The sequence below is a fragment of the Pteronotus mesoamericanus genome, unplaced genomic scaffold, assembly GCF_021234165.1.
Source record: "Pteronotus mesoamericanus isolate MK-2021 breed Mesoamerican mustached bat unplaced genomic scaffold, CSHL_Meso_final contig_41, whole genome shotgun sequence".
Classification (NCBI taxonomy): domain Eukaryota; kingdom Metazoa; phylum Chordata; class Mammalia; order Chiroptera; family Mormoopidae; genus Pteronotus; species Pteronotus mesoamericanus.
The window spans coordinates 4,289,878-4,301,330 of record NW_026555152.1 but is presented as its reverse complement, the minus strand read 5'-3'; the positions used below and the strand labels follow the sequence as shown (position 1 = coordinate 4,301,330).

The 11,453-nt window shown below is 40.0% G+C and overlaps 1 pseudogene; it reads right to left on the bottom strand.

Annotated features, from left to right (window-relative positions):
- Positions 1–10,224: 10,224 nt before the first annotated feature.
- On the bottom strand, positions 10,225–10,811 carry LOC129073463 (TATA box-binding protein-associated factor RNA polymerase I subunit D-like; annotated as a pseudogene).
- Between the last annotated feature and the right edge of the window lie 642 nt (positions 10,812–11,453).

Genomic DNA, 11,453 nt, shown 5'->3' with positions numbered 1-11,453 from the left:
ACGGAGGGAAGATATGGAAGTGAGATCGTCTGCCTATCTGAAAGGAAGCTGCTCCTTTGCTGAAACTAGCCAAATCCACACCATTAAAGGCGCCATTTTATAAAGGTGCCATCTGACGACTTACTGTCTCCTTCATTCCTCACAGTGATCCTGCAAGTTATGTGTTGCAGCCCCATTCCACAAATCAGAGAACTGAGGCTCAGAGAGCTATGTGTTGCCTGTAGCCACACAGGTAATCACTGCTTCGGGAGCTGAGGTTGGCAGCAGCTGCTCGCTGACTCCAGAGTCCCTCTTGTTTCCAATGCACTTTCCTGTCTCCTCCACACTATATATGCCACACATTTTCCATTTCTGGTTCAAACGGGGGCAATTATATTCCTCAAAGAAATACAACCATGAACGGTGGGTGCTACACACAGACATTTAGCAGCCCTGTGGGAATCTCTTTGATGCTGCCTGTTACAGGCTGTCAGGGCTGCCTGACATACTGTCTGCTCGGCCATTTCCACTGAGTGTCGCTGCACCCGCAGTGGGGATGTGGGGCCTGGCCCAAGGTCTCAGGGCTGCAGTTGGGCTTTGGCTTTTCCCATCTGCCCTGCAAGCCAGGCTACACTGGGACCCAGCTGGCCAGGCCGCAGCTCTGCTACCCTCACTCAGCTGATCCCCTCTCGCTTCCAAGCCTGTGGGATATGATGGCAGGCTTGGTCAGAGCGCAGAGTGCTGCAGGCTGACCGCTGTCCCCACAGTGGGTCTGTGAGAGCCATCACCTATCATGTCCTTGAATGCCAGAATCAACTTTGCCTCAGTTTTGATTGTATGAAACAACAGTGTATCAAGGATAAGTTTTCCAGTTGATCCTATGAGAGGAACAATGAGAGGCCTGACCAGATACCAGGCATCATCTTAAATACTGTACAACTGTCTTGTGCTTTAAATAAGTCAAGGTTGTCATGCCTGGGTCCATCACCAATGGGTGCATGGTCTGCCTTGCTCTTCAGAGTATGGTCTACAAACCAACAGCATCTGACCATCTAGAACCTTGTTAGAAAAGTAGACCTTGGGCCTCTCCCTGGTTTTACCAAATTTAAATCTGCGTTTCAACAAGATGTATTTCAACAGTGGTTCCTATGTACCTTAGAGTTTGAGAAGCGCTGGTAGAGGACTCTTTTTAAGACCATGATAAAGGAAACAGTATGATTTTTCCCCCCTCAGGGTTTATAATTCAAATGAAATTTCTGGTATCAAAATAAGTAACCACCCAAAATGAATGTACTGTAATCGAATAAGGACCACTATAAAAGATGTTTCCCTTTAGGGAATTGGAAAGACAGCCTAGATATTTCATGCAGACCCTGCTAAAATTCTACTAAGCAATTAAGAAGTATATTTTCAAACTGATCTATTAAAAAATAATTTGATGGGGAGATGAGAAAAGGCTGCTTCCTGACATTTGCCAGGCCATGGACATTACATCCATGGGGGTGGCAATCAGGGACTTAAAGACCCTGATTTCACTCTTTAGCTTAAATTCCAGGTTAGAAAGTTTCCTCATCCCCCTCTATGTTCCATTCACCCCATGCCAGCCTTCCCTCCAGGGTCCAATACCACCTGGTTCTTCCCGGTCACTGGGCAATTCCCCAGTGCAGAAAACCTCCAGTCCTCCTTCCACTAAGTGTCCCAGGGCACAAAATATATTCTCCCTCTTTTTCCTCCTCCCATCCAAACTCCTGTTTGGCAGCAATGTAAATCTCCGTTAAGTATTGAGGAAAAATCAGGCCCACTAAACTAATTCACTCTAAGATGTGAATCATTGAGAGTCTAGTAAATGTTCCATAGCTATTTGTATTTTAAAACGTCTTCTTTGCCCTACTGAATTTTTATTTGCATGCATTTCAAGCTAGGAAAACAGAGTTGTTTTTTTTTACCCACATAAGCAACTTGGAACCTATCATATAAAAGGTCAGGTCTTCTCATTTGTAATCACTCCATTGGCTTAGTTAAAACCATTCGGTCTGCATTATTCTCACTGCCTCATGCCTAATACTATGCTGGGTCCTGCCGTGGCCAAAGCAGCCTGATGAAATAAGCAAGTTCTCTGCACCTGATCCCTGAAAATTAGAACTAGAATAACAGGGTTCTTTGTCCATCTTGCCTCACCCTATCCTTGCCTGAATGAGACAAAAAGTTCCTCAACAAGCAATTGCTCTGCATGTAGGCCACTTCTTTATTGGCATTTAGCGAGATGAGAAATGAGACAATCTCTGACTTTTAGGAGTCTTCCTGCTGCCTGCACTCTACCTCCCCAAAGATTCTGCCAAAGTCCCTTAACCCTCTGAACTTTAGATTGAGTTCCATCCACTTCCAGAAGTCTGGGCTCTGGGATGGGGTTTGAAAGAATGCCAGGTGAGTCACACTCAATGGAGTGTTTCATCGTTGCTGTCATTCCATTTACTGTTTCCTGATTGGCAGCCATCATGTTAAAGACTTAATCTTTACATCAAACCTCCTAAGGAAATGTTTCCCCTGTTTTACAGGTGACAAAAGTGAGATTCAGAGAAATTAAGCAACTCCCCCAAGGTGCCACAACTAGTAAGTATGGAGCCACAAATGAAACCTAGATCTCACTCCCATATCCCAGCTCTTACCTGTAACATATGTTGCAGTGTGTGTCATAAGAGGAATGTCATTATCTTGAGTCACTTTGTAACCAGGGCCAATTTCGACATTAGGCACAGCAAACACAGCATCTGGGGCCCACAGTACTTTTAGGGGCCCATGAAAATGTTTCAGTTACTTTTAAAATTAAAAGAAAAAATTAACTTGTAGGATGAAAAAAGTTTTAATATACAGGATGGGGCAAAAGTAGATTTACAGCTGTAAGTACACAAAACAACTTATTCTTGTATTATTATTTATTAATTATTGTATTATTTTTCATATGAACAACTGTAAACCTATTTTTGCTCCACCCTGAACATTAGTATATTCATCTTTATACTGACATGGTCATAAAATAGAATTTAAACAGTTTTTATGGAGGAAGAGGTCCATGAAGGCAAAAGTGTCTTACAGTCCATGGAAGTCCTAATGCAGCCTTGCTCTGAGGTGACCTCCCCAGCAATTTCTGCTGTTCTGCCACCTGCATCACTGCCAACTTTAGGAGCAACCTCAGAAGAGGGATGGTATTATTATCTCTAGTGTCAGAGAGGAACAGAGGAACACAGAAGTGGAGCAGTTCTCTCAGTCCTGAGGTCAGGGGAGGCTGCCCGACTGTGGCCTGACCATGACCCGGTAGACTGCCGGAGCAGAGGCCAATGGCTATCGAATCAGTCTGCACATTATACCTCTGGGGTGGAGCTGAAGAAGACAAATGGTTTTCACCCCTTCCCCCCCCCCCCATAAGTTTTGCCCTGTTCTGTGATCCCCAGACTAGGAGTCTCACAGGCAGATGCTATTAAACTACAGATGATGGGATGTAGTAAAGGGCCCTTTGCCAGAGCTGACCCAGTAGTAGATCAGAAATGCTTTCTGCCCTTTCAAGGTGCTGGCACAGGTGAGGATTGGCCATCCAAGCCAGCTGAAGCCCCACCAGAGGGGACCCGTGGAATTCCCTGTGCTTTGGCTTTCTTCTGGGATAATTCCTTTGATGGTGCCAGCAGCCTGGCAGTTGCCTTTGAGAACTCTTGGCCAACACAAAGGGATTTTCTTACGAACAATAAACTCTGGCCTGGAGAGAGCCAACTTAAGCCCAAAGCATTCATCTCATATTTCTTTCTCTCTCCCTTTCTTTTACTTAAAGGATACTGATGAAAGTTAAAAATGACAATTTCAGTATTGTGTGATAAGAGATGCTGAAATAAGAGCAATGTGGCCATGCTGGTTCACTAACACAAACAGTCACATAAAATATGCACAGAGTACATCCCACTTCACATGCCTCCAGGTGAATGTAAGTCAAGATTTTGCAAAATGAATAATATGCTAAGTATACTGGTGAGTTGGCTTTTTACCAGAATTCAGAGATGATTCCTTTGCAAGTTAAGGACCTTTTGTAGTATTCATAACCTTGTCTATATTTATATATTTTATAAACTTGGGTTTTAGTATATCAGGTTTCCTCTAACTAGAACACACACTATTTGTAAGTTTCTGGAGTTCAACTCTGGACTCTAACCACAACAGCAATATACAGTATTACAATGGAGTTCATGGAAATTTTTTTAAAGCCCACAAAAAGAGCCCTGACTGGTGTGGCTCAGTTGGATGGAACATAGTCCTGTAAACCAAAAGGTTGCAGGTTTGATTCCCAGTCAGGGCACATACCTAGGTTGTGAGTCCGGTTCCTGGTTGGAGCGTGTGCGCAAGGGAACAGATTGATGTTTCTCTCTCACATTTCTCTCTCTCCCTCTCCTTCTCTCTCTCTCCTGCCTGCCCCTTCCCCTTTCTCTAAAATCAATAAGCATGTCTTGAGGTGAGGATGTTTTTTTTAAAAACCTACAGAACTATCTCAGGGATACAAATGAAGAGCTTCAAGGAAATGTATTAAGAATTGTATTAAGTAATAACAACACAAACAACAAACAGCCAAGGCTAGCATCATGTACTTGAGATGGATAATAACACAGCTGACATGTTCCCTGGGAAGTATATTGCCTTTAAGTTGTTTTTCCACAGATCCAGACCCCGAGCCTATCCTCTCCATTTTCAAAACAACACCATATTTCTTCAGGTGTTGAGAGCAGCCTGTGTACAGTGATAAAGACCCTGTTTCTTAAAGAACATAATCCCCTGTCAGATTACCTGAGTTTATTGACCCATCTGACAAGTTTTACTAGTCACCAACAAATTATTAAGCACTCTGAAAGACAGACTGTCCTGTGCCTTTCTGTAGATTACATTCTAGAGGGGGACTGAGTAGATATAACCAGGCTGGCCATTAAGACAGTGTTTCATACACTTGGGATTCATTGACCATTGGCTAAAGAGTCATATAAAAAGCCATTCTGAAGAGTTTGAGGATGGTGAGAAAGGTGATGGACCCTTCTGGAGACAGGCAAAGAGAGTTTGTTCTCTAGTTGGTAATTTTTGCGTCCTGATACATATTATATTAATAATAGTATGTGCTATTATTAATAACTCTTTAAAGCATCTAACCTCTACATTTTATAGAAGACTAAACTGAAACTTGATATTAAGTTTTGTCACAAAAGTCACACAGCCCCTAAGTTGTGGAGCCAAGATTCAAACTCAGGTCTGACTGAACTTAAAGGCTTAATTGCCTTTTAAATTCTTTTTATTTTTATCATAGTTATATATAGATATAGTTTAATGACTAAAAATATTTCTACAAGGCTAAAGACATATCCTGTGTCCCTCCTCCCCATTTCCCCTTCCTTGAATGTAACCATTTTGATTCTTTTTTTAAAAGATTTTATTTATTTACTTTTAGAGAGAGGAGAAGGGAAAGAGAAAGAGAGGGAGAGAAACATCGATGTGGGAGAGAAACATCAATGTGGAAGAGAAACATTGATCAGTTGCTTCTTGCATGCTCCTAATAGGGGACCTGACTGGCAGCCCAGGCACATGCCCTGACCAGGAATCGAACCAGCAAACAGCGGGTTTGTAGCTCAGCCCAACCCACTGAGCTACTCCAGTCAGGGTCCATTTTAATTATTTTAGGTGTTTTATATGGATATTCCTATCATTAAATATCATGACCAGCCCTGGCTGGTGCGGCTCAGTGATTTGAGTGCTGGCCTGTGAATCAAAAGGTCAGGGTTCAATTCCCAGTAAGGGTACATGCCTAGGTTGCAGACCAGGGCCCCAGTTGGGGGCATGTGAAAGGCAACCAATCGATGTATCTCTCAGACACTGATGTGTCTCTCCCTCTCTTTCCCCTGTAATAATAAATAAAACAAATCTTTTAAAAAAAATCATGATCATATTGCTACTTGATTTTTTACTTTTAGGCATTATCAAATGACTTCCCACTTGGAAATATAAAGATTTAGCTCTCTTTCTTTCTATCGTCCCAATATAATGCTTTTAAACACTTAGGCTACAAAATTTTGTTTACTTGTTATGACAAGGAAGAAGGGCAGAGTGAGAAATTTTGCAAATCCTCTTCTCAAACACAATGACATAACTGGCAAAAATGGTCAAAAACAACCATCTCAAGATGTTATAAATCAATCCAAGGTATGCAAATCTTAAGAAATTGTTATTATTCAAGAAAGAAACTTGAATAAAAACAATGGTACTCTGGCATTTTATCCTTGAGTTGATCCCATGTACCGCCTACTCCTCTTCCCTTTTCCCCCAGCTCCCGTTTGGTAATTCTATCAGGACAGGGCAGAGCATAAAAACCAGCAGCTTCACCAGCATAGGCAGATGAAATCCTCATACCCCAGGCAGTCTCAGAAATACTAGTGATGGGGAAAGGCAACTTGCAGTTAGCCTGAGGTTGGGGCAAAAAACATACTGTCAGGCTAGCCAGACCCATGGAAGCTACAATGGCCTCAATAATCTCTCATGTATTTGGCAGTCTGAAAAAGCTGCTGCATACGTTCACAAGGAGAGACCAGAGAACACCCTAGCTTGCCACACATCCTGGCTGGACACCAGGCCTTGCATGCGCGCGCACACACACACACACACACGAGACACACAGGGAGCTGGTGAAAAGCCAAATTCAGAGAAGACTTGTAAATGACCTGAATTTTGAGGGTGTTTTCCCCAACTCCTGTACAGATCTATCAGCAAAGGGTGGAATTCTTGCTGTTTTAAGATGATTGAGTACAATCTCTGATTAACCGTTGGTGGACTTCTACATGACACTGACACAGAAATGACCCGCAGGAAGCCAGGATTAAAAATAAAAAGAATATAGTAAAACTGACTGGAGACATCAGCAGCTGCATACTACCAGGGGAAAAAAATCTCCTTGAAATTAGTCTAGGTGAGTTACTAAACCAACAAACAAAAACACAGTGATAAAGGCTAACTGGAATTTTAAAAAACCACAATCAGTCAGGAGGGTCTATGCGAGGAGCTGGTTCTTATGGAAGTTCTTGTATGCCTTATGGAAGTTGCTATGTAATTGCAAGAACCCTACATGCAAGAACCCTACAGGAAGTACTCTATGTTTATAGTAAAGCTCTGTGGTTCTAATTTTCCCTCCCCTTAACTTCCTTTCCCCTTATATAAATACTCCTCCACCTTGGCACACAAGCCAGAGTGTACACATAACTTGTCATGTCTGCATGCAGTGGGTTGCAACCCTTTCCTTTTCCCAAATAAATCTTTTTTGGTGACAAGAATACTTAGTTGATATTCTTTTTCAGTTGACAACAGTAATGGCAACCACTTCTGAAAGAGGTTTGGAATGGAATCTGAATCTAGAATTGGTATAACATATAATCTGAAATATCTAGATTTCAACAAAATATTAAGACTTTTTTTGGACAGTAAGAAATCCATCAAAAGAAACTGTCTCTGAGGAGTTTTAGATGTTAAATTCACAGGCAAAGACTTCAAAGCAGTTATTATAAATATGGTCAAATAACTAAAGGAAATCATGTTTAAAGAATTAAAGGAGAGTACAATGGCAATGACTTATCAAAAAGAGAATACCAACTTAGAGCCAGAACTTAGAGAAGAGAAACAAGTAGAAAATCTGGAGTTGAAAAGTGAAATAACTGTAACTGGAAAATGAAAGCTTCAACAGAAAATCTGAGATGACAGAAGAAAGAATCAATGAACTTGAAGATAAATCAATAGAAATTATCCAATCTGAAAAACATAAAAAATAAAGAAAAATGAACAGAGCCTCAAAGATCTGTGGGACACCATTAACATAACAATATTTGCATAGAGTTACTGAAAGAGAGAAGGAGCAAAAATGATTTTGGAGAAATGATGGCTTTAAAAAATTTCTAAATTTGATGAAAAACATTGATCTATGCATCCAAGAAGCTTACCGAACATTACTATCATGTGGAAACTCTACTTAGAGCTAAGCCATGTAGTAAATTATAATTCCCTTTTATTTCTGCACAACTTTTTCCTTTCCTGATATTAGTAATTTTCTTTTTTTATTTGCCTAGAGTATTTTTTTGTTCTTATTATTAATTCAACCCCAAACTCTCCACCCCTTGTTAAATCTCTTCACAAGATATTCAGTTGCCTATGTGGTTTACAAATTTCATCTTCCTGAGAAACTCTCCTAGAGCCTCTGCCCTGCTCCATAAGGAGGTGCTGTTCTCCAAGACTTGTGTATAGCTGTCTTCCTAGGGTCTATCTCTTTTAGTCACTTCCCTGAGGATTCCCCTCTTTTCTTATATTATATCTCCTGTTCCTGTAGCTCCTTCTGTTCCTCTTACTTGATTTACTCTCTTGTTTTGGTGGAACACATTCTCCTATAGTTGTCCAAGAAAGGTTGCCTAAGAAGTAAAATTCTTAAGACTTGGCATATCTGAAAATGTATTTATTCTGCCCTCACAGTTGATTGAGAACTTGGTTGGGTATAGAATACTAGATGGAAACATTTTTCCTTCAGAATTTAAAGTCATCATCTCATTGATCTTTTAGCTTCCAGTGTTGCTATGAAAAATTCAAAACCATTCTTATTCTCGATCCTTTCTATGAGACTTGTGGGACTTTGCCTTTGCTCCCATTGTTCTAAAATTTCTTATTGATATTCCCTTGTATGGGTCTATTTTTTTTTTCTTTTGCATTAACACTTAGTATGCTCTTTCCTTTTATAATCTCATCTTTTGATTCATGAGTTCATTCCATCCCTTTTCTCCACTCTCTCTTTGTGTAATATCTGTTTCTTGGATGTGGAATCTCTTGGAGTAGGCCTCTAATTTCCCAATATTTTATCTCCTATTTTTATATACTTGCCTTTTTGCTCTATATTCTTAGAGGTTTTCTCAAATTTATCTCCCAATCCTTTTATCTAGTTTTTCCTTATACTATCTTATTTTTTATTTCTAAGAACTTTCCTGTTGTTCTCTGTTCTGTTTTTAATAGCAATCTGTTCTTTTTTTTTTCTCTCAGAGATTTTACTTATTTACTTTGAGAGAGAGGGGAAGGGAGTAAAAAAGGGAGAGAAGCATGCAAGAGATATATCAGTTGGTTGCCTCCCACACACCCCCAACTGGGGACCTGGCCCACAACGCAGACATATGCCCTGACTGGGAATCAAATCAGCAGCCCTTCAATTTGCAGGCCTGTGCTCTATCCACTTAGCCACTCCAGCCAGGGCACAATCTCTTCTTGTTTCATGCTTACAGTGTTTCCAATAGTTTTTCTGATAATGTTAATTTCATTGTGGAAGTTTTTAACTCCCTACATAGAGCCTATATATACAAGTTTTTTTGATATTCTTTATTTCTATTTGTGGTTTTGGCTTCTATATTTCACACTGGAGACCTTTTCTCAGCATTCTTGTTGTTTCTTATTTATGTTTAAAAGTAGAGACTGAAATTCTGATTAGAACCTCTCAGTATGAGGTTGAGAGTGTCAAATCTCAGTCTCCTATGTTGGACTATTTTGTTTGTGGGGTTACGAATGTCAATATCTTTGTGCTTTAGTGCTGGTCAGAGTCCCTAGAGAAGATTCTTCAACTACCCTGCTGGAGGGTCAAATCTTGGCCACAAGTATTTTGGCATTTCACCTTTGTTTACAGTATAGTACTCTTGACTTTGGGTCGGCCTGCTGCCTTCAGTCTGTACATGCTCCAAATAATCAGCCTCCAGCTACTTTTTCTGATATTTTTCATTGCTTTAGGCAAACTCATATCATTTTCCTTTTGCTTACAGGACTGCTTTTAACATTCTTGTAGTATGGCCTACTGGTGATGAATTCTGTCAGGTTTTGTACCTCTGAAAAAAGTCTTTACTTCACCTTTTTTTAAAGATATTTTTACCATGTATAGATTTATAGACTGAAAGATATTTTCTTTCAATATTTTAAGTATGTTGCTACACCATCTTGTCACTTGCATTATTTTCTGTGAAAAAATCTTTGTCATCCTTATTTTATCTGTATGTAATATGCCTTCATCCTCTGGTGTAAGATTTCCTCTTTATCATTGGTTTTGAACAATTTAATTATGAAGTGCTCTGGTGTCATTTGTTTTGTGTTTTTTTTTTAACATTAAAATTTTAAAACATTTAATTTCATAAAACCTATGACCAAAATTACTTGACATGATTAAACTTATGCTGGCTCTTCAATAGGAGAAATAGATTCATCATCATCCAAATATTTATATCTACGACTATCAAGGTCTTCTTTTTCTAATTCTTCACCAACGTTCATCTGTTTAAAGTATTCCTTGAGGTGGGAGTCACACTGCAGTTTCTCAAAGTAGGTGAAAAATCCTCTTGCCACTGCTTGCTCAAAGGTTAAAATTTTTCTCCAAGATAATGGTTTTCTTTCATTCTCTGTTTTAAAAATGGGAACCAAAGTATTTTGCCTTTAAATTGTCTATTTATTTGTGACCTAGTGTTTTTCCTTACTTTTGGTCTTCCCCTTGGTCTTCCTGTTGGCTTGTATTTCCTCTTTTTGTTTCCTTTTCTTTTTTAAACCCTTCAAAAATAGCTTTTAAAGTCAATGGTCTTGGTTCTAAAAATCAGTCACTGGATGAATCTCTTGCTTGAACGCGTACAGGTGAACAAACAAATTTTCTAATGGGATTTTTTTTTTTTTTTTTTTTGCCTCCATTTAGGCAAGTAAGGAACACACTCGGTTTCAAATAAGCTGTTACTAGAGGAAGGAATACTCATTTTGATTTTCAGTTTCATAGTTGAATCTGGGTCATGTAGCCCAGAGAATGCATTCCTGATCTGTATTCTCCATGTCCCTCTCAAAATTGTTAGTCATCACTTGTTCCTCACTTTCACCAAATTTCCCTCCTGGTTAGCAGATGGCTTGCAACAAGTTCTGGCTCAGTATGGGATTCAGCTGCGTACTCGCCGCCCGCAACCCAAGGGTCTGCATCAGTGAACCTCTCAGGGTCAGCCCTCTAACAGGCAACAACTGCCTTCCTCGCAACTGCATAGAAAACAATACCGAGCCAGCCGCTCAACACAGCTAACGGTCAAAATCTAGTGGTAACAACTTGGCTCCAGAAAGAAAGTTAGAGGCAGGAGCATGGGGCGCCCAGCGTGGGGGTGGAGGGTAGGCAGTAGGGAGTGCCATTTTGGTCTCCAGGGAGGAAGGTACATATTTCATGTTTCTTGCACTTGCGTTTCATTGGACTTTATGGATATACAGATTACTTGTGTTCAACAAATTTGGGGATTTTTAGCATTGTTTCTTCAAGTATTTCTTCAGAAACTCCAATTACTTGTATATCAGGCCACTTAAATTTGTCCTTCAACTCATTGATGCCCTGTTAAGCTTTTCAGTTTTTTTGTTTTCCTCTTTCCTTTTAGTTTCTACTG